The following is a 23,797-nucleotide window of genomic DNA, read 5'->3' as shown; positions in this document are numbered from 1 at the left end:
CAGCAAAGAAAAATTGCAGCCCTCAGTATTTCTCAGTAGTGGAGTTATATACTTATATTTTTCCTACGTGATATTCTATTTCTGCAGAAGAAGTTAAAAGACTACAGCACTGATTTCCTGTAATTTATTTTGTGCTAGCTTCAGGATGGAGATCCTTATGAAGAAAAAAAAAAAGGTATAAATGACTACAAATTGCAAATGATGTGGGTAGATGCTGTGGATGCCTCTAATCTCTGCTGTAACAGCCAGGGGAAAATACAGTGTCACATAGAGGTGTAGTATCTCTGTGTGTCTCCAAATACTACTGGTTGTATCATGACGGTGAGACAGTTTTGATTTGACCAGGGAACGTCAGGGTGCTTGGTCTGTGACCTATCCCATGAATGGGAAAAGTTTCAGGGAACTGTCCTGCCAACAAGCTCAGTGGACACTTGCCAATGGCAACAGGCAAGGTTAAAAACCAGCCATCTGCTCCAGACTTGAGCCAGCTTCCTCCTCCTAACCAGAGAGTACCAAAACCCAACAGCCTGTGTGCCACTGAAACATTTTGGTCCAGCCCCGCCCCTGAATCACAGGACTGATGAGGACAAGATGATTTTGAAAACCCTTTCATGGTGTGGGCACATAGTCTACTTTGTCCTCCACATGTCCCCTTTGTCCAGACCACAGGAGGAGGTGAGAAAACTAAGGACTCTCTCCATCCTGGAACTCCTGTATGTGTGAATGAGCCTGACTTTGAGAGCCTCTTGTGTAGCTGACAGTGTAGACTTTGGGAATTCCAAGAATTTGGCCTCTAATTTCACCAAGAGTCAGGCAGTGGTAGAGGAATAAGCAGATAGAAAGGCTGAAAAATGGAGTCCTATCTGTAGGCAGGATGGGGAACCTCCTCTCCACACCGCCTCCTCTTGCCCTTTGCCTCTGATGCTTGAACATAAAACCCTCCAAAGACATCAATGTTCTCTTAATGTGTGACCACATGTTGCTCAGAAGCTGAAGGCCTTGGAATCATCTGTAGCTTCTACACTTCTATAATAAGGCAATAATTAACAGGTACATCAGAGGGTCATTGGTATGCTGTGTCTTGGCATAGCAGAGAAACCTGGGAAAGCACTGAAAATGACATCTCTGAATTGGGGATTAGAATCACAGAATCACTGGGTTGGAAAGGACCTCAAAGCTAATCTTGTTCCAACCATGGACAGGGACACTTTCCTCTAGATCAGGTTGCTCCAAGTGCCATTCAACCTGGCCTTGAACTCCTGCAGGGATGGAACAGCCAGTTTCTTTGGACAACCTGTGCCAGTGCCTCACCACCCTCACAAGGAAGAATTTCTTCCAATATCCCACCTAACCCTGCCCTTTTGTTAGTTTGAAGCCATTCCTCTTTGTTTTATCCCTGCAGGACTGCCTTCATAACTGTTTCTTGGCAAGTATTTTCTTGTTCATGTGGCAGAGAAAATATCAATTGCAAGGGAAACCACAGAGCTGAGGTGGTTCTGCTGCACTGGAAGTGACTACATGTAGCAGTGTTCTAGTTTGAAACCATGCAGAAACACCAATTAAGTGTAGTGGTTTTTGTTCATTTCTCAGCCATTGCACCAATTTGCATAGTGGGTTTATTGCTGGCCAAATGCCAGTGCAGCCACTAGAATTATTTACTCATTTCTTGCTGTAAGATATGGGTTAGGAGAGCAAAACAGGCTCAAAATTTTAAAGGGTATAGAGAAAAACTTAACAGAATTAAAAGAAAAATAATAAGAAAATCAGAATAAACCTTTAGAACATTTCTCTCCCACACCCTCTGTTCTTTCCCACTGACAATGTAAAGAAACAAAACTTGGGACTTACAGTCAGTTTACCACCTCTAAAATAATCTGTCTTCAATTAACTTAGGAAGAGGAGTCTTTCTTGCCATGCCATGGAGACTTCTCTACAGGAAGAAAAACCATGTTCTCTCGTGGTTTTTAATTTGTACGAATAGCAGCCACCTGGAAACCTGCAATTGTGAAGTCCCTCCCATCTTTTTGTAGCCTTCTTACAGCTGCATCCATGGACCATGTCAAACTTATTAGGGTGCTATTTTAAGGATGAGCTGTTCTAACATTAAAAAAAAGCGGTTTTAATCCATCTCTGGGAACAGAGGTTTTCTTTTTCCATTCCTGGGGGAAAGTTTCTCATCTCTCTCATCTCTCTGTTCAAGCTTCTTATTGGATTATAGCTACTGCAACATTTGCTTATATCAACAGTAGTGGTTCTGCTCATGGCTGTGGTTAGATCGCTACATCCCTCCAGTGCATTCCATGGATTACAGGAAAAAAAAACAAAGTCTGATATATCAAATATATCTTCACCGTAGCCTTACAAAAAGAATTTCAGCCCAAGACTAAGGCATCTCTTCAATCCCACCTGGCTCCTTCTTCATTGACTTCGATGTCCCATGTTGTTTGCTCTACATGTCGTCACCCTTTCATTTCCTGATTCAGGAGGGAATTGGTGCTAGCAGGTTCATTTGTTTCTCAAGCTTTATTAATTGAAACAGTTTTTAGAGAGTTCTGCAGCGTTGATCTCACCCAGGCTCTGCAATCGCAGCATCACCGTGTCACGATTGCCATTGATCATTTGGTCTCTGCTGGCACCATGTGAGTCACGCTGGCTGCCGGTGCCACACCTGTGCCTTTCCTTCCTGTGGGGCACTGGGAAAAAAAAGAAAAACTGCTGCTTTTGTCCTTCTGTCCACAGCATAGCTGGCTAAAAGCAGCTAAGCAAACGAAGTCCATTGCGAGTCATGCTGAGACAGCCACAGCCGTGTGCCAGTGCCGCAGTCGAGCCCATCTTGGCTGTGCAGTCCCGGCCACGTGGCTGCTCCAGGATCCGGCCGTGGGGCCACTCCCGGCACTGGTCCCAGCCATCTGGTGGCTCCTGGATGGCATGGCCCAGTGGCACCACTGGAAAAGGACTGGGGGGGACCACGGCGGGACAGGGCCCAGCAGGATCCCTGGGAAGAGGCTCAGCCCCGCTGGGAAGGGGCTCCAGCCATCCCCGCCGGGACAGGGCCTGACAGGCTTCCCAGGAAGGGGCCAGCACCACAGCAGAGCCTGGCAGGCCCAGCCCCGCCAGGTACCTGTTAAAAGGCCAGAAGCTGAAAGAGCTTTTCCTAGCCTTTGTTAGTTTTAAAATGTGCTTTTCCACAGAGGCATGTTCAACTCTTTTAAGTGGTTTGACTGGGTATTAATCTTCAAAACTAGTCAGCTGATTGGCTCTTCAAAACTAGCTGATTGGCTCTGCCAGGTCCCCACAGGCAACCACTCCTGCAGCCCCTGGACTCTCCCACAACTAAAAACCCAGCAATCTGTTAAACCACAGCACTGGAGAACTTACTTCTGAGCAAGAATGTCTGTGGGCTGGTCGTCCCCTTTCCCACAGGGCAAGACACATTAGACACAGCCCTGGAAGGCTCCAAGTGAAGGCCCTTCAATGGCAGCAGGTGCTTTAAGAGATGTGCAGTGAGTGTGTCCCCACAGTGGTAGAGGGGCGCAGAGAAAATTGGGTCAGGAGACTGATATCTGGAAAGGGGTATAATTTCAGTCCCCTGCTTTGACAGACAACTTTACAAATGAAATTCTATTTACTTATAGAAGATTTGTTTTTTTACTCTTTCACCTTCAAAACTCCACCCTGGTCATCCTATAGCATGACAGTACCAACACACCAATGCAATGTGCCACAAGGCAAGGTTAGGCAGACACTAGTGGTGCCTTAAGCTTTAGCTTTCATGTTTTTCAGATTCTGTGCTGCCTAGGTGTATAGCTCTGAACCTCATATTAAGTGTTAGTAAGCTCTTTTCACAGAATAGGTAGAAAAAACAAATCCTTTTCCTGCTGGAGACCAACGACAACAATTACAAGCTCTCAGGCCCAAAAGCATAAACAACAGTGGACTGAAGAGAGAAAACAAGAAGGATGGGACTTCATAATATGAAGCTGTAATTGGACAATTAACCCAATATGCAAATGGAACAAAACTTATAAAAGTGTGAGACCTTGTGACCGGTCATTCATTTTTGTGACCCTTTTGGGTCCACCTTGGGTGTAGCCATGGCCAGCCACTTGTTCTGCCCAACGTGTATCCTTTTAAGGCCTTTTAACAAATACCTTCTTTATTCTCTTAGCTCTTTCTAGTCTCTGTTTCAGGTCAGTCATCTCAAGGCATCACTGGGACTTCGCTACTTTCTGAAAGTTCTCACATCCTGTGCATACCTTCTGTCTCAGCAGAAAACATGCTCATGGAAAACCCTGCAGCACAAATGCTCTGGTTTTAGAGCACTCTTAGGGGAGGTAATTTTGCAGCTCAAAGTAGTGGAGCCAGAGCAATGCCTGAGCCATGGGAAGATAGACTACATCCTTTTGTGCATCTTTACCGCACCAGTAGCCTGGTACTACTTGGAATACCTGCTGAAATGCAATTATAGTCCCAGAAAGAAGCTTGATGGTTCGCTGCAGCTGGAAATGGTACACAGTGGTGCTGTGAGTCTTCCAGCAGGACTTGAGCTGCTAGCCACGGATGCCATGGTACCCTGAGATGGGAGGAGAGGGGTCACCTCTGGGAGGACAAAGCAGAGGCAGTGGTGAAGCTGTTGAGTCCTGCTGCAGCTTGGTGTTCTCCTTAATCCCACATTGCTGTCCAGGAGACAGGAGGCCTAGCTGGACCATATTTCAGCATTATGGGAACTTCAGGGTAGCTCCCCAAGCTGGCTGCTCTGGAACTGCACAGAAGTGTCCAGTGTGGTATCTGGCAGGCTGAATGTGATCTAGGAGGCAAAATAAAAAGTCTGGTCCTAGAGATTAAAAGTAAACTCCAGAGACGGGAAACTTCCCTGAGAGGAGAGACAACCAGATGGGCTTTTGGACCTTTCTTTCTTTTTAAATTTCTATAAATATGAAAAGAAGTTAGACAAAGCTATAGGTTTATAGCCATCTTTGGAAGAGCAGATGTCCAATGCTTGGGGCAGTTTTGTTTGTTTCTCGGTGGAGACATCCCTATAAAGCTCTGCCACATTTGGACAGGAATATCATTAAAACAGTTATCTTTGTTTTTATGAGATGCTGGAATTACAGTATCTCTTTTGTGTCTGAAATGAGTATAAATTTGTCAATAGGGCTCATCTGCACTCTTCAACTTCTCTTTATAGAAACAGATCCACCTTCACTGGGCAGTGTTTGCCCAAGAAAGAGTGGGTGCAGGGGGACCAGAATAGGCCCTGGAATTCCATATTTAGTAAAAAACTGTAGGGGAAGATTTTAATTTTTCACTCTCAAGTAAATCTCCTCCTGTACACAAACCAACTTATGCCCCCTTCTCCTTTTCTTCCTCCTGTGGGCACAGCCTCTTCAGCCAGATATGCCCATCAGCCATCTCATATTGCTTGATTTAGTGTGAGCAGTACTGGGTCATTGCATCCTGTGGAGAGGATCGTCTGTTCCTTTTGCACCTCCATCTCTCCTTCCTCACAGTCCCCTGAAGGAACCACTTTGAAGAAACAACCCCTGGCATGTGCAGTCTAATCTCTGAGAGGCAGACGTCTTTTGGGGATGCATCCCAGCAGGTCAGTTTGTTGTTTGGTCCATAAATCACTCCATGTGAACTGCAAAATGACAACCCCATCACAATATTTGTGATATCCTCAGTGTCTTACATTACACTAACATCAACACTTTAGAATTGCACAGAAAGAGTGGAGGTTATGTGTTGCCTGCTATAGGTCAGAAAACATAACAATAGGAATTCCACCTTTATTAACAGAAAGCCTGACTTCAAGTCAACAGTCTCTTTCATTATAGTCAGAGCTTGGAAAGGAAGGACTATCATGGCTTTCATGCAAATGCATTGGGGCTCATAGGTCTTTGCTCACTCAGAGGTTGCCATTGCTACTGGACCAAGGCATGGGCTGTCTCCCATGGATGGGCCTCATCCTTGGAATTGGAAAGAATTTCTGTTCCTTCCCACAAATCTCTGTGGAAAACAGCTTCACAGCTCATAACTGTTTAATAAAGGTCTTATTGCCATAAACTGGTACTGACCTACTGCTCAGTTCAGAGTGCTCCAGGTGTGGACACTTGGCCCCTGCCAGCACAAAGGACTCATAAATATGTAGGTTTGAGAGGCAGAGTGTGATTCAGACATGTAAATTTGGGTGCCTCTATGATGCTTGTTCTGCTTTTGTTCTTGATTGAGATCTATGTAGTCAACCATTCCTAAGGTTTTGTTTAACCCAGTCTATTTAATCCAACTGGTTAAGTGCAAGCTTTAGTGCCTAGAGCATGCCTGGAGTATCTAAGATACCCAAATGACCCTGAAAATGCAACGAAATGTATATGAAAGGCTGTTGCCCTTCTGCAGTGCCATCTGCCTAAACACTTCTGGGCAACAGGGTCCTGCTCCAGGTGAACAGGTCTCCAAGTTCCACAGTCTGTTTGACTGTCCTCTGCCATAATAGAAGCACAGGCACCCCCATGCATTTGGTGACACCTTCATGAAGGCACTTCATGCTAAAGCTTTCCTATACAGAACTTTCATGGTTGCCTCTGCATCTGATGTTATTTCCACTCCCTGCTCCAATGTGGAAGGTATGGATAGGTCTAAAGGACAGATGTTCTCTAATCACAGTCCTGTCTTTTCTGCAATAGGTAGGACTTTCCTGCCCAAATTTAGGTGTCTTTAATGTGCTTGTTGTCATCTAAAGTTCAGCATCTAAATGACTGCTACAGTCCACAGGAAGGACCAGACTCATCCTGTCTTCATCCAAATAGAGGGAAAACCACTGTGTCAGATGATCTATGCTTAAGACCAGCCTCTTCTTTGCTATACAGCTTACTCCAGACACCTCATTCAACATCAAGGGTTCATCTATCTGCTTGTAGGCATCTAGCACAGGCTGATGCTGTAGAGCTTTCTTCTTGGTCTCTTGCTTCCAATATAGGAGAACATCAGTGTCTTTAGGTTTGGGGTGATGCCTACCATCTTTAAGTATTTATAAATGTACCAAGATCTGACTACATCTCCCTTATGATTTCTTTGCTTCTTGTCCTAATATCTTCCATTTATTCCCTGTATTGTCACTTGAATTAACCCCGATGGAGGAACAAAAGGAAACATTGCTGGACTGCCCCTCAACTTGAGCACAGGCTGACCACGGACTCAGACCTTCAATTTTTTCCATCATTCCCAACTGGCAAAGGTGAATAAGGTGAAGGACTCTTGGCTGTTACTCTGGCCCCTGTCACAGCCTCCTGGAAATAATATAACCTCTATTTTCTTATCTGTCACATAGCAAAGATAGTGTAGCTTTGTCTGGGGTTTGCAGCAAATGTTTGTACAGTGTTGGGAGATATTTGAATGACAGGCACTACAGAGCTGTTAAATAATCATGCTATATACTGTGCTTTCTCAAGTGGATCCCCTTAACAATGTAGTGTGCAAGTAGTGTGATTCTAGCACCACATTTGACATTCAACTACCACACCCCCCGCATCCCTCTGGAGCAATGAATGTCCTCTGTGCAACTTCACGGCACTGGAGGTAGAGCACTTATGCTTGTCTCATTTCATACCTGCCTGCTTTTCTCCTTTCCTAGGCTCATTTTCCCTCAGGAAATCCACAGAGTCTGGTGGAATTTGATCAAGGCAGGATTAAAGTTCAGTTGAGCTGCACTTCTAGAACTGGACAAGACTCTTCTTTCTGATGCTCTTGAATGCCACCCTGTAAATTTGCAAGGGCAGAAGACAATACAGTGAGGAGACTTGAATTCTTAGCAATTTTCTTATTGACGTGATTTATCTTTCTGGTCTCATTTACTTTCATTACTTTCAAGTTGGCCCTTTAAATTACTTTCAAGGGAGAGAAACTTGGTGATGTAATTCATTCAATGTACTGCCAGAGTCTATGCTGAGAGAAATTATATGCTACTTATACTCTTGGTGATATCTTCGGGCAATTCAACATTCCAGTCTAGAAGAAAATGTCCATTTTTACCCTTTTTTTTTTCTTACTGTCAGGATAGGTGGTGATGTTCAAGTCACCACCAGTTAGGTGCTGGTTGCTGTGCCCTCTGTGCTGTGCCAAGTACCATTTTGAATGGTTTGCATCCTGACTGTGGTGCACACTGTATCTAGATACTGCACTTTGCAAAACGTAACTGGAAACCAACTGAAAATGTGCATTATTGAAGAATTTCGGATGCTTTTTATTCAGGTATTTCTAGACAGCCTGGAAATACCAGAGGGAATTGCCTTTCCAGCAGGGTTTGAGTGGACTCAAATCCAGACAGAAATGAGAAGAACAAAGAATGACAGGAAGCAGAGTCTGATTGTGATGGATTTCTGTCTCAAAGCTGATGGCTTGTTAAACTGATTTATTTTAAGATTGTCCTTTTTTTTTCTGTTTCCCCTTTAAAATTCCCTTGGGCTTTTTGTACAATTTGTCTACTACAATCTGCTATGTACATCACCTGCCCTGTAGAAATCAGCTAATAGGATAAAAATTAAGAAGAAATTCTTTAGCTTGAAATCATTCCTCTCTCTGAATCATTATTTTAATTATTTTAATGTTGAAATAGGAACATAATATCTTTGGAGACCTTCAGTTTCCTGTCAAAACTGTTTGAAAAATCAACAAGTGGAGAAATCTGTGGGGGGCAGGTAGATGACAGACTGAATGACTGTGTAAATTTAAATTCTTTTGGGGAAGTTTATATAAGAAATGATAAAATGAACTCACAGAGGGTTCCCTCACTGTATTTCCTGTACTGAATGGAGGAGAAATGAATTGTGGAAAACCTTAACCCAAGTTTGAAACTGGGGACTGACACTATCTTTTAAATAAATTCAATTTTTTACAATAGATCCTGATTAAACAAACACTTCATAGATTCTGAAGCACTTCCTTTAGTGCCAAGCATATCTAATTTGTTCATAATGTTCATCACTGGAAGAAATGTAAATGACTTGTCCATGTGGTGAGGCTATTATAAAACCCTAATTGTTGAGGTTTTGTTGGTTAGCCTAAAACAAAGGAGTAATGGTCCCAGTACAGAGCAGGAGTTATTCTGGCAGAAGATATCAGTAGTTTAACTTACACAGCAGGACTTCAGCAAGGAATCATACAATCATAACATAGTTTGGGTTAAGAGGGACCTTAAATCTCATCTTAACCCCCTGCCATGGGCAGGGACACCTTCCACTAGACCAGGTTGCTCCAAGCCCTGTCCAACCTGATGACTGATGTTGTTGGAAGACTGGGGCAGATGCATGAGATTGACCATAAAAAACAAGAGTACATACATTTCATTGCTGTCTTGCAATGTCTGATAAAATGGGAAAAGATTTGATCTGGGGTATGTCATCTGTTCAGGAAGCCCAGTGAGTGCTACTGTGGGTTGTTTCCTTGCAAGGAGGATGATTACAAGCTAGGAAGAAACCTGGGAGAGTGAGAGAAGCTATACTGCATGGTGAGAGTCTTGAGACCACTAGGTTGGAAGTCACATTTGGCGAGACATTAAAGGAAACACAATTTCAGCTGAATACTGACTATTCAAAGTATTGCAGACTTCTGGGGACAAGTATTTCAGAAGTGCACACAGATCCCTGCAGAGATTAGACCCCTCCAGCTGTTCTCTTTCTGGGACCACAGTCTTCATCTCTGGCAATAGGAAATGTGCTAAATGTAGAGAGCCTTATTTAGGTGCTCAGCAAAGCAATGTTTGGACAGACAGGATTACCTTGCTCCTGGTTTATGAAGTTCATACCTTGTGTGGCACATTTATCACCCCTCTTCCCTCTTGGAATAGGGGGAAGGGAACAGTAGGAGGGAAAAGAAAGTGGAAGACAAGAGAGCGGGAACCCAGACAAGGGAGGGCACTTGTGGGGCATGTCTTTCCATCCTGAGTGATTAATTTTTCTTCTGGGAAACACTGAAACTTCCAAGTTGAAATTAATGGGACAAAAACACTTTCCAGGTGCTCATAAGTGCAAAAGTGCAATAAATCAAAGAAGGAGGAATCTTGCAGCCTAGGAAGAAGAAAAAATAAAAGCAGGCAGAAGAGCTGTGTATCCTCTGACGTATACGACAGTCTCCAAGTTCCTGTGAAGCACTGAGGGCATGTTTTGGGCTGCACAAGGAGCCTTCTTGGGTCAGTTGAATCTGTCAGTGGAGGAACCTGGTGTAGGAGCTTGTTCTCTGGGTCTGAAGCACAATGAGCAAGATGTGGAGAGGGTCAGAGGGACAAGAAGGACCAAGAGGGAAAACTGGCAAAGGCAGATGACAGAATCACCTGTTATCTATAATGGAGATCTCACTTTGTTCTCACTCTGTGACCTCAAAACTCTAGGCCAGCTCTCTGCTAGCATCCCAATATCCTATAAGATATTCAGCTCTTCTTGAAGGATTACAGAGCCAGTCTTAAGGCAGATGATGCACCATGAGCTCTGGCTCTGACTTCCAAATTGTCCCCCTGTTGGTGATGAGGATGGAGAGCTGCATCAAGCTTAGGCTTTGTACCCTTCTGCAGGGAAGCACAGCTCCATCCCACTCCACTGAAGAGCCCAAGTCAGGGCACACGTGATTTCATGCCATACGAAAATACATCTTTGATGTCAGCAAAGCACCTGGGGCTCCAAAAATAAGAAGGGTGTGGAATTTTGGAGCAAGTCCAGCAGACTCCATGGACATGCTTCAAGAGCTGGAGCCTCTCTGCTCTGGAAACAGGCTGGGAGAGCTGAGGGTGTTCCCCTGGAGAGGGGAAGGCTCCAGGAAGACCTTGGAGTCCTTCCAGTGCCTAAAGGGGCTCTAAGAGCTGAAGAGGGACTTTGGACAAGGGGCTGGAGGGGCAGGACAAAGGGAAAGGTCTTCCCACTGACAGAGGGCAGGGTTAGAAGGGATATTGCAATGAAATTCTTGGCTGTGAGGGTGTTGAGGCTGTGGCACGGGTTGCCCAGAGAAACTGGGGCTGCCCCATCTCTGGAAGTGTTCAAGGCTTAGAGCAACCTGGTCTAGTGGAAAGAGGGGTTGGAATAAATGACCTTTAAAAGGTCTGTTCCAACTGAAAGCATTCTGTAACTCTATGCTATATTTGAATGGGTTACTAATGTCTTAAGGAAGGGCTTCATTGTCAGTTTGTGGCTGGTTTCCTCTCCCAAAGGCTTCTGGGCAGAGTGGTTTGCTCTTTTGTGGTTACTGATCACCAAAGAAACTCCTGATCCAAGGCAGTGCTGCCCCTTTTCATCTGCAGCATTCACACAAGAGCTTCTTCAGTGCCCATCATCCCAACAATGATGACCTTGTTCTGACATCTCCACTAACAATTTTTTATTTGCTTATTTTCCTGGTTTGAGGGGGAAGTGAGTTTTGTAGGAAGTTGTGGGCAAACCAATCAGTGGTCAGGTTTTATGCTGGCACCTGGAGTAGCCACTGAGAGGTTGGACACGCCTCTGAGAACACGAGGGGTTAAAAGGAAGGACTTCCAGAGGTATTTCCTTTTTGGTTCCAGTTTCAGAAGAGCAGGCATCCTCTCCTCCTCCCCTGCCCAGCTTACAAGGCTGGGTGGGGGAGGGAAACCATGCGGCCGGGCTGAGGTAGGCCGGTGCCCCGGGGGGAGAAGTGAGTGAAAGGGACTGGAGCTGAGCCAGCCCCATCCAGGATGGAAGGGTGGAGAACTGTGGAGGTCCCTTCTGTCCCCCCCATTCCCCCCCCCCCGCCCCAGGAGCCAGAGACTTTTAATTCTTTCTGAGGCAGAAAAAAACTTTTTCCAGACATTGATTCTCTTGGCTGGTAGTTTGAGAGGAGAGAGAGGCAGCCTGAGACTGAGATGTCAAAGGAAGATGAAAAGAATCTCAGATGGGCAGTGATGAAGAGGAGTGGCTTTTTGGGCTGGACTTTTCTTGCATAATGTTAGCCATAGATGGACCCTGAATTCTCCTGAACATAAATAAGACTGTATTTTGGGTGGATGCAGTTGGCTCGAACCAAAGACTTTGTGGCAGTGATTTGCCACTGTAGGAGTGGAGTGAACAGAGAAGAGAGGAAGAGGGTGTGGTGGTGCCCTCTGCCTTCAGGGATGAAGATCTCGGCCCCAGGGGAAAATGGGGGGACTGCTGTCCGAAATGAGAAGATGGCTGGGTTTTGGTACTTGGCCAAGCATCCTTAAAAGAGCCCTGTATGTGGTTTTGGTCCATGGATGGTGGTGAGAGCACTGGACATGGAAAGGAGGGTGTCACCCTGCCAGACTTCTCCGGGCAGTGCCATGGGTGACATGGGAACACGGGAGGGTGGACCTGTGTTTCCTGTGGGGGGTCTGTGGTGCGAGAGAGACTCCTCTCTCCCTTGCTGAATTGAAGATTGGTTCTTTTTGAGTGATGATTACTTTGATTGGGAACCCAGGGTTTTGGTTTAAGCAAGTAAGATGGAAGGTAATGTGTAAGTGTTAAAAGTTAGAATGTGGAATGGGTGGAAATTAGGGGAGGAGACGAAATGTTCTGGGAGGTTTTCATTTCTGTTTTTTGTGTGTTTAGGGGTTTTTTTCTTCCTTTTCAATTTTCTGTTCTTATCTGTAGTTTAATAAAGTTTTCTTTCTATTTCAAGTTTTGAGCCTGCTCTGCTCTGTTCTTGACCACATCTCACAGTAGTTCGTTAGGAAAAACATATTCCATGGGTGCACTGGCATCTGGCCAGCGCCAACCCATGACACTTTTTTATTTATTTGTTCATTCATTCATTCATTCAAAACCAGAGAACTTCTTTCTTGAGTACTACTGGGGTTTTCATTAGAAGTATTTGCAGTGCCATGTGGAAAATGGGTCATTTGAACTGTTGGAAAAGGGAAGCATCTAGAATGTGGTTTTTTTGTGGAAATAATTCCCCATCTTTTTCAAAAATCACTTTCCACACATCATTAAATAATTAGTATTATTTATTATTATTTCTTGTTACTCTAGGCTATTAATAATAATTGCTGATTGCTGATGATAGCTGTCATTTATTATTATTTAGGTAACACCTGGAAACTTTGGGGCAACTCCGGCCTACATTGTGCTGAAGTTATGCAAATATACTGGAGAAATCCACTCTTGACTTTCTTTTCTCTGTCTCTCAAGTCGTCCTGGGCTTGGGCCCAGCAAGCATGTTATCCATTCCTGATTTGCTAACATCTGTAGAGAGCACGAGTCAGTTCCCTGCATGAGATGAACCACTGGTCAATTAAACTTTTACTGCAAATCTCTGGGCATAAGAAAGGAAATGTATATGAGCTAATGTTAAGAGTGCTAGGGCTAAAGGGGAACAAAACCCCTCCAGAATTGTAATGGGGGAAAATGAGAGCCCAATCTCATTAATAAACAAAGAGCAGGATGTAATTAATAAATAGCTCTAAATCTGCCAGAATATGGAATTCCTTTCTAAAGATGTATAGTGTTTTCAAGTTCGCCTATTTCTGTTTCCCGAATTATGTGTAGTTGTTTGAGTGTCTACTAGAATTATTTACTCTTTTTCTGCTGTGAGATAGGATTAGGAGAAAAGCAAAGCAAGCTAAAAACTTAAAAGGATATAAAGATGAGTATATTAACAAAACTGCAAGAGAGGAAAAATAAATAAGAAATCAGAATAAAACCTTCAGAACCTTCTCCTCTCCCCCAACAGCTTCTTTTCTTTCTTACAGACAACGTATAAGGACAAAACTTGGAACTCTAGGTCAGTTTGCCATTTACAAAATAGTCTTTCATCAGTTCTTTTAGAGAGAGAAGTTTCTTTTAGTCTTCCCACAAGACAAGAAAGAACAGTCCTCCTGTGGCCTTTTAACTCTCACAAAAGCAGCTGCCCGGGAATCTGCATTTGTGAAGTCCCTCTCATATTACACAGCCTCCCACAGCTGCATATGGCCATGGGTTCAGGGGGTATCATTTTAAAGATGAATGGTTCCAAAAGTAAAGGGTTTTCTTCATCTCTAGGAACAGAGATCTTTTCTCTTTCTAGGGGCAGATCTTCATCTTCATCTTCATCTTCATCTTCATCTTCATCTTCATCTTCATCTTCATCTTCATCTTCATCTTCATCGTCTTCGTCTTCGTCTTCGTCTTCGTCTTCGTCTTATCTCTGTTCAAGCTTCTCATAAGATCACAGCTACTTCAATATTTACTTAGTCCACCACAAATATCTTTGCTTATATCTGCAATTTGAATACTCTCATCTCCCCAATGCATATTTTTCTATGATTTAAAGGGACATCCCAGTGTATTACAGTTTATTACAGCATCTCACAAAAGAATTTCAGCCTAAACAAAGGCATCTTCTCATTCTCTTCCATCTAAGATGTAACTCTTCCTTCACTGACTCTGATGTCTTCATATAGTCTTCATATAGTCTTCCCTGGTGGGAAGAAAAGGGAATTTTTCCTGGAATTTCTCTGACTTTAACATGTATATTCCCAGAGGCATGTCAACTTTCTACTAGTTTAACCAGATATCAATATTCAAACTTAGTCACTGATTAGTTAATCACAGCTTTTCTTAGAAAAATCACTTTGTAAGTGTCTTCCTTTCCTCATCAAACGTCAGTAAATATAAAACCAGCACAATATATCTTTAGGAAGAGAAATAAAGAGAAAAATTAAGCTGATAAGGATAGGCTTGTAAACTTTGAAAGTATACAAAATGTAATAGCTGGCTGACATTTATCCTGCTTGTTAAAGGTGTTTAACTTAAGAGTTAAGGAATCACTGTGGAGCATGTGGAAGTGTGGCCATGGTATATAAAAGCAATGTTTCCAGTTTGCTTTTATATAGCAGAAGTTGTCTGCTGTGCCTATCATGGTGCAAATATAGCAGAGCCCCATGTGCAGGGGACAGAGGGAAGCACACCAGTGGATCTAGTCTGTGACACCATCCCAGGGGAAATTTGTAACATGCAGAGAAAAAAGAAATATTTCTGGATCTTCCAGAATTTGAGGAATAAAAAGCTCTGCTACAGAACAACCAAACTGACCAGATTAGTAATGGAGAAAAATGGTACACAGAAAACAAGTATATTATGGTTTAAAACTACTTCTAACTACTAGTAGGTCAGTAATTTCACAACTTTTTCATGTCTTGGACCTCACACTCACTTAAGGGGCCCCAAAAGCTCTCCCTTTTACCTGTCTTAGGTGCAACCAAGGAGGAGTGTGGAAGGACCCACCAGGCCCAGACTGAGTAGCACTCTTTCCAGAACTTCATTTGTTCAATGTGCCTTGATACATCCAGGCCCTGGCCAAGAAAGAAACCTGAAAGGAGCAGCAGATGCAAAACCTGGCATTAGGGAAGGCCTGATGAAAGCAAGGAGAAGCAGCTCTCTGGATGTGGCACAGATAGGTGAGTCTGAGGAGAGCTGTTTGAGGAGGAAGAAACTTGATCTAAGATACAAACCTCAGGATGAATGCCGATGGGATGGCATTTGTCAAGATTAGAGGAAAAGAGGTTCCCACACAAGGATTTGGTGGTGCAAATTGGTTGGAACAAGCACACTGCAGAGGCAGTAAGTGTAATGCAAGGAGCCAGAACTGAACAGAAATGCTGGAAATTATCACATTCCCTACTAGTTAACATATTCAAACCCAATTGTTATTTTTCCCTTCAAAATGAAAGCTCTTGTTTAAGCATGATTTATCAATCAGTGTCACAGAGATCTGCAGTAAGATTGCACCATTGTAGAAGTTGACCTCTTGTCTGCAAATCTATCCATTTGCTGAAGGTCATTGCTTCACCTTAGGTCTCCCTGGGGTTTTTTCCTCATTTAATTATTACTGGGAGAAGAATCAGCCCCAGAAATGTCTAGTCCAGGTTTTTCCAAGTACACAACACAAGTGACACTATTTTGGCAACTTATCTGTGATATTTTTTTAGCTGTCTTGTTCTTTTTCTGGACTTAAATGTGTTTCAAATCTTCACTGCAAAAAGTATAAAGTAAATGAAAAGACAATTTAGATGGGTAATACACAGGCCCTAACAGAAGATGGAGAAGAGAAAGAGTAACAAATGAACCTAAATAAATAGTCAAACTCCTAATAACTTATGTGCAATCACCAGACAACTGTAGCAGAGCAGCCAAATTAGCTGCCATACCCTGATGCTGATAGTCTAGATAAAAAATTAAAACAAATCTGGACCAAAGAGAGGCTCTCAGCAATGGTACCACAGTTTGCTTTCTAGCCAAGGCAAAAATAACATGTCAACATTTAATACCATTTCTTCAAATAAACTTCATTTTGAGATAATAATTTCCAGATGGATGAAGGTTTATAAACATCTCTTCCACATGATACATTACCACTGGGTAACAGAAAGGTTAAGAGAGGGGTTTACTCACTGGGTCTGTATCAGTAAATTAAATGTGCCCAGTGCTGATCTCCTGAGGCCAAATGGCAAGGGATGGTTGTGTCCACATTTTTGTCCCTTCCTGCTATCCAAACCCAAGTGGCTTCCTCCAAACTGCCTGTTTGGAGTTGTCAACTTGTGCTGCCTTCTGAGCTGTGCCTGGGAGGTGCACATAGAACAGTCTGATTGTCCAAACCTGAATGATGCCAAGAGCATCCTAAAAATTAAACCATCTGGAGAAGAGAGCTCTCATGTCTGGAAAGAATCCCAGATGCTTTTTGATTTACCTGTATGGACACAGGCAAAAAGAAAAAGCTTTGCAGAAAACACCACAATCCTTTCTGCATCAAACAATATTGTCCTTGAAACTATTTTGGAAACTCATCTCAAGCTTCAGGGCTGGATTATCAGGGCCAGCTTTGAAAACATGGAATCCCACACAAACGATCAAGTCACAAATGGTCATACTCAAAAACAAGGCAAGAACCTGTTCAAGATGTCCATATAGTTTGTCAGCTAATGGCCCAGTACTGTTTCTTGGATGAAATACTAGCCTTGATCTCCTTGGAGCCAAAGCTGCAAATCAGGCTGTCAGTGTTACACATGTGTTTGATTGCCTTGTTGGGTTGGGGCCCTGCAGAATCAGCACCGGGAATGCAAGGGAAACAATGGCACTTCGCACTTAGCGTGGAGAACTTTGAGTGTTATTAATTATTTTTCATTTTCCTGGTTAGCATTAAGAGACAGGGCTGAAACAAATCCAGGCAGAAATCAGCCACAGTTATTAGTGTCTAAAATCTTTGTCTCATAGGCTTCAGTCTGGTTAAAACAGCAGAAAATAAAAAAGATGCACATTTTTGAGATGAACGCCCCTAAGATGCATGGGATTTTAAATAAATTACTTGGGTTGGATCCAGCACTAATTATTTCCCTTCAAGATCTCAGATTTTTTCCCCAATGCTTACAGGAGATTGTTAGCTGTGAGTTTTTCCTCAGTTTTATCCATACCTTTCACCATGACACTACCTCCACAGATCCCACAGCTAAATGAACCATGGAGACAGTTGGATTTCATCAAGGGATTGATAGAAAATTGGAATGTATCTAGCTCATCCTGCATCATTTTTCACCTGGAGGGCTGGAAGAAGAGTTCTGGTGTAGGATCTCACCTCTTGGGCAAATCAACTTCTGTGGAGCCAAGGCCACAGGTGCCCCAGTTCTAAAGCTTCTCTTCTCCCTAGAAGTCCTTACATTCCTTGGGTGTCTCTATGTTGCCAGATCCATTTCCACCCCAACATTTCTTCCATGACCAGGATCTCTCTTTCATGTCCTTCTCTCCAGGTAATCTCTGCTAGGTGTGTAGTTCCATCTAACGCTGACATGGCAAATGTGAAAACAGAATCACAGAATGGTTTGGGTTAGAAGGGGCCCGTAAAGATCATTCAGTTCCACCCCCTTGCCATGGGAAGGATACCTTCAACTAGACCAGGTTTCTCCAAGCCCCATCCTACCTGGCTGTGAACACTTCCAGGGATGGGGCAGCCACAGCTTCTCTGGGCAACCTTTGCCAGGGCCTCATCATCCTCACAGGGAAGACTTTCCTCCAATATCCAATGTAATCCTGCCCTCAGTTTGAAGCCACTCCTCCTCATTCTGTGTTGTTTTCACAAGTCCCTCTCCAGCTCTTTTGGAGCCCCTTTAGGCACTGGAGGGGCATCTAAGGTCTTCCCTGGAGCCTTTCCTTGAGGCTAAACACTCCCAGATCTCCCAGCGCAGAGGGGCTTCAGTTCTTGAAGCTCCTCCATGGCCTGCTCTGGACTCACTTCAGCAGCTCCATGTCCTTCTGATTCTGGAGGCCCCAGAACCGGAGGTAGCTCTGCAGGTGGGTTCTCACCAGAGCTGAATAGTTTGGGACAATCACCTATCTTGATAACAAGGCTCCGAAGTGATTACACTGTGCTGCTGCAAATGCACAGATGAACTCTTTGCTATGTGTTTTATGCTGCTCCTCTCTGTCATTAGAGTCTTCACTGTCTCTTCAGTAACATCAAGCACGTGAAAACTTCATGTAATGCATGTACAACCAACCCAGTGCACTTGCTAATCAAACCAGTCTCAACTCTTGGCAGAAGAACTGAATGCTCTCACTGATTTTGCATGTGGGTCATGAATATAACTTTCCATGGAACGCACATTTGCTGCTGCCAGGTTTGAGACAGGTCTGCAGCACCACTGAAACCAGATGAGTATCTGAAATAAAGTTTCTCTTGGTGGGCAGTGTCCTGCAGAGCTTCTTGTTTCATGTCTTGTTTTTTTCACCAGTGAACCACTAAGACCCAGAAGTGACCTTTCCAGAAATTGGTGCTTCTCCTACCCACTGAGTCAAGCTTATTGCAGAACAGAGCTAGTTGTGCTGTCACAGCAGTGGTGGAAAAGGGAAGGTTAATATCTGCAGAACTGCTGTGACCTCAGGAGAGCCTGAGAACAGGGAATGGGTGGCTTTGTTTTGTTTTCATTGGAAATGGGGGGAGTTGATTTTGTCTTGACACTCACCATGCTACCAAAGGGCTCAGAAATTTACCGGGCAAACTTCACCGCAGACCAGGGGAAAAAAAAAAAAATGTGGTCAACTACTGTGTGAGATTTGCAGCAGAGTGATGGAAGCCTGGAGGGAAGGTGTGCGTAGTGAAGGCAGTAGAGCCAGGTCAAGCTCTGAGACTGATTTTTATGGCTATCAGCTAATCTGTCTGCCAGGCAAATCTAGCTCATGTTACCAGCAGCAGGATGCAAGAATGGCCCATAATTGGAAGCAGACTATGGCCCATTGTTGGGGGTTAGGATTTTTCCTTTTGTTTCTTTCTCTCATGGAATTTTGTCTCATATGTTGCTAGGAAACAATAATTTCCAATACTTAAGAAAACAAAGATGCAGCTGGGTGTCACAACATTCCATTGAAATGGTCCTGGCTGGGGGCAGGTTGCAAGTGATAATGCAAAAGAAAAGGGTATCCCAGAAGTTTGGGGCTGCAGTCAGGTCTCCGGGTTTGGAGGAGGAAGGAGCTGTTTGCTGTTTTCCCTGCTTCCTGGCTATGTGGAGCTCAGAACCAGCATGTGTGGTGCCGAAACATCGGGATTACTTCCCACCGGACCCTCTGCCTGCAGCATGTTGCCGCGGCCACTTCTGTGTGTTGGCCTCTGAGATCCCAGTCAGCTGCAGTTTTCCTGCACTGCAAGTCTGCTTCATTCTTTTTTTTTTTTGTTCCCATGCCATTTGTGGGTGGGGGAGGTCCACAGCCAGCATGTGAGGTGTCTCCATACAGGCCACCTCTATACGGTAGGCCAGCAATTGTGCCCAGCTGCTGCCTGTGACATCCCACCTCGGCCAAGCTGCCATTGACCGTGTGATCGCCTTTGTCCCCTTTTTGGAAGAGGGAGGTGTTGGGACCTGCTCCACGTTTCCCCTCATAAACGCCTTTGATCACAAAATTCTACTGTGCACAAAATCTTTCCTCAAAATCAACCCATTTTTGGTGAAAATAAGACTCTTTCAGCAAACCCTCATGATTTCTCAACTCCACAGAAGACTATATTTCCCAAGCCAAAGACAAATAAATATCAGCCTTAGAACAGATGATGACACAAAGCCCAGGAAAGGCAGGGAAGCAGGTAATACTGCTTTACTATCTTCTGAGGGGACCTTTGTTGTCAGTTTCCTGCAGCACAGGTGGTTGTCATTCCCAAATTCCAGGGTAGCTATCCTTGCTCCCTTTTTCATGGTGTTCCATAAAGCACAGGGAAATATTCACTGGAATAGAATGAATGGAAAATTTGAACAATCATCAGATAAACTCTCCATGAAAAAAATCATCATAGGGAATATTAACAAGGAGAAATTTAATGCCAAATTTCATTTTTGGTGGAAAAAGTTCCTTTATAGTGTCCCGTTCTGCTATAGGAGGGAGAGTTGGGAAGGATGCTATTGATAGATTTCTCAGATGAAAATGAAGTGCAAACTCAGCAATATTATATCTGAGAAGCATTTTTTGACAAAAAGGGTTAGTGTTCCTGCTAAAGGGGGATAGGAAAAGGAGCAGAGAGAGGAAAAAGAGAGAGGATCTTTGTCGGCATCAGCCTAGCAGGCGGAGTGTGTGTACTGCGAACCGCAGTGCATTTGCCTAGCTCACAAGGTGGGCTGGGCATGATTTCCAAACAGTAGCAGGCTGTGTGTTCCTTCTGTTGGTGGAGAACAGGCTGCCGTAGCCACAGGTGCAGTCCTGAACAGCTGCAGGTTCTGAGGGTTGGGGCACTGCAGCTGCGGGCATGACTGAGTGCAGGTGGCGGCAGCAGGTTGGTCACTACAGGCTACTGCTATGGCAAGTTGGTGCAGGCTGGCAGTGCAGGAAACGCAGCAGTGGTGGTGGCTGCAGTCAGGTGCAAGCTGGCTTGTGCTGCAGGCTTGGCTGGGTGCAGGTTGGCTGTTCCTGGGAAGCGTGACGGGGACGGCTGGCTGCGGCGGCACCCACTCCATAGCGGAGGCAGTGGAGCACGAGGTCAATGCAATGACAAACTCGTTTGCGGGAACGATGAAGCAGGGAAGCAGGACCACAGGGAAGAAAAGGTGATGGGAGGATGGCTGAGTGGACCCTACAGGCGAGCCCCTGCTCCCTCTAATCAACCCAAAGTACAATGGCCCTCATTGTGTCATAGTTAGCTGCTTTAAGTGCTAAGGCTTCTCCTACAGCCATGCTTCACGGGCATGTTTGGTGGGCATTCTTTGCGGGCATCCAGGCATTTGTCCCACCAGCAAGAGGGGGGACGTCAGTCACAGTTTGATCATGGAGGCTTTGTCTGCCCTGATTGGCTGCTAGGAGAAGCCTCCTCAGGGACAGGGCTGCCAGCGCAGGAATCTTTCACTTCATGTCTAACATATGTTGAAGCAGAAATAAAAGTGAGATTGGTCCCTCTCAATAGCTAGATACATTTAGTAAAAACCTCCCTGCCTCTTATGCTGGTCCTCCTGCATAAGCCTTTCAGCATCCATTTATTCAAAATCGCTTCTTCTTCCCGCCTCCTGCAATCTCCGGATTGGTAAGGATGGAAACCTTTGAAGTTTGTAGCCCACAGTCATGCCTGGTGGAAAGGTTGCTTCTGTCCTTCAGGAGGACATCACACATAGGTGAGAGAGACCCAAAGATACTTCCTTCTTGTGGGAATACTAAGCCATACAGGTCTGCCATGCCTTAGCTTGAGGGATATATATATATATATATACAAATATTGAGCATCAACATATGGCTCGATAACACTGTGCCATGTTGAGAAGTTGAGATGTTGTGTCTGATCCCTAGAAGTATTGGAGGTCATTTTGGACAGGGCTTGGAGCAACATGGTCTAGTGAAAGGTGCCCCTTCTTATGGCAGGAGGTTGGTACTGAATGATCTTTAGGGTCCCTTTCAACCCAAACCATTTTGTGATTCTGTGTCTGGCGAACAGACTGCTTTTAGGCAACCCATTGATCAGGCAGGGCTTTTGCCTGAGTTTTGAGGTGCACTAGGGGATAGGTTTGGAGCATGCCATTCCTCATATCAACATCATTTGAGGTACAGAAGTGACTCACATTGTCCACGGCCACCCTCATATACCCCTAAGAGCCTCTGGGCATCATGTGGTTGATTCTGAGCAATGAGTTGGTCAGAATGTCCTTGGAAGGTTCATGGTCCTTGGATTCTAGATATGGTCTAACACTTCACATTTGGCAAAGTTGATTAATTAGGAAGAGTACTTCAGTCTGGGAACACTGATGTGGCCATGCCTCAAAGGTGCATAAACATGATAAGGAGCAAAGGTAAAGGTAAAGGTAAAGGTAAAGGTAAAGGTAAAGGTAAAGGTAAAGGTAAAGGTAAAGGTAAAGGTAAAGGTGCACACTGTACAGGTCAGCCTGTGCTTTGCCACAGGATCACAGGTCACAGCCACTGCTTCTGTCCCACCTCTGACATCACCTCTCTATATGACCCTGGACTACTCTGTTCAGATTCTTTGCCAGGTTGGGACAGTAATGACTGGCTACCTCATAAGTGACGTTTACAAGTTCACTTCACAGCTATTGTCCCAGTATAGTGTTACAGGGTGGTTGGGTTCATTGAAGATCTGATAGAGTTTGTGTTTTCCTTTTGCAAGACTAGATGGAGCATCACCCCAGGTGTCCTGGCAAATCTTCCAGCTTGCTTTCTGCATTTGTGATGAAAGGGGGCATGTCAGCCCTAGAAAATGCATGTTTTCTAGGAAACTAGAAAGAGGAGAGTGCTGGGAAAGGTCTTTTCTGCAAAATTAGTTTTGCTGAGTTTACAAGGTGCCGAAGGCTATTAATACTGCATGCTCTGGTACCAGGAGATTGCAAACAAAGTTTCAATATGACTTTCTACAGCGCCATTTGTCAGCCTCACCATTTTCCCTTCTTGTTTTTTCCACATATTTTCCCCATTTCCCCCCTCTTTATCTCATTCCTATGCTTTATCTCCTGGATTTATTCCCATTCTTTAGATTGTCTTATTAATTTTGCTCTTTTTTCAAAGGAAAAAAACCCAGTCTTACGGGCTAAAGACTTTACAACTTTATCTCATAGTCCTAGATTTAAAATGCATTATAGAATGAGGGTCTATAATATACTGATATGGAAAGACTAGACTTATTATTAAACTAATAATCTAGGAATTTTTATGAACTTCAGAGCTCTGAAATCTTTTCTAACCGCATGGCATGGATTGTTGAGGCATTATCAGCCACTGGTGAAGAGTTACTGTGGCTGGACATGGCAGCTTTGTAAACACCTGGGAGCAGGGCTGCAAACACAAATGAGTCAAGGAGCTGAGTGGAGAGAAATGGGAAGCATGCAACAGCAGTTGGTGAGATCTACCTGCATCGTCCCAGGTATTGGATCTCGTGCATTGGCCAGGTTAGATCTCTCAAGTACAAACTGTGGTATTAGAAAATATCTTTAATAAAATAAGATTGCTAGGAGTTGGGATGCAACTGCCTTAGGCTCTGTTTTGACCACTGCTACATACTGAGTTAGAAGGAGATCAAAACCAACACGGCCATGCTGTATTATTATGACAGACTGGTCTGGTTAAGATGAAATGCTGCTGCACCTCTCATTTCAACCTTTTCTTATGTTGATTACAAACATCTTTTGCCAGGTAAAAGCGTATTCAGTGTATGGCACTAGGAAATCATTAGGAAATTAGGAAATAATGTGTGACAAATTTGGTGATCTTCTATAATGGAGCTACAGAGTTTGTGGATAGGTCCAGAGCAATTAACATTGTCTGCCCGGATTTCTGCAAAACGTTTTACACTGTCCAACACAAAAACTGTAGGAATATACAGCTGGTTTACAGCTGGACATGAG

This window comes from Prinia subflava, chromosome 3 (genome assembly GCF_021018805.1).
Source record: "Prinia subflava isolate CZ2003 ecotype Zambia chromosome 3, Cam_Psub_1.2, whole genome shotgun sequence".
Classification (NCBI taxonomy): domain Eukaryota; kingdom Metazoa; phylum Chordata; class Aves; order Passeriformes; family Cisticolidae; genus Prinia; species Prinia subflava.
The sequence above is the reverse complement of the archived record's forward strand: the minus strand, read 5'-3'. Positions refer to the sequence as shown.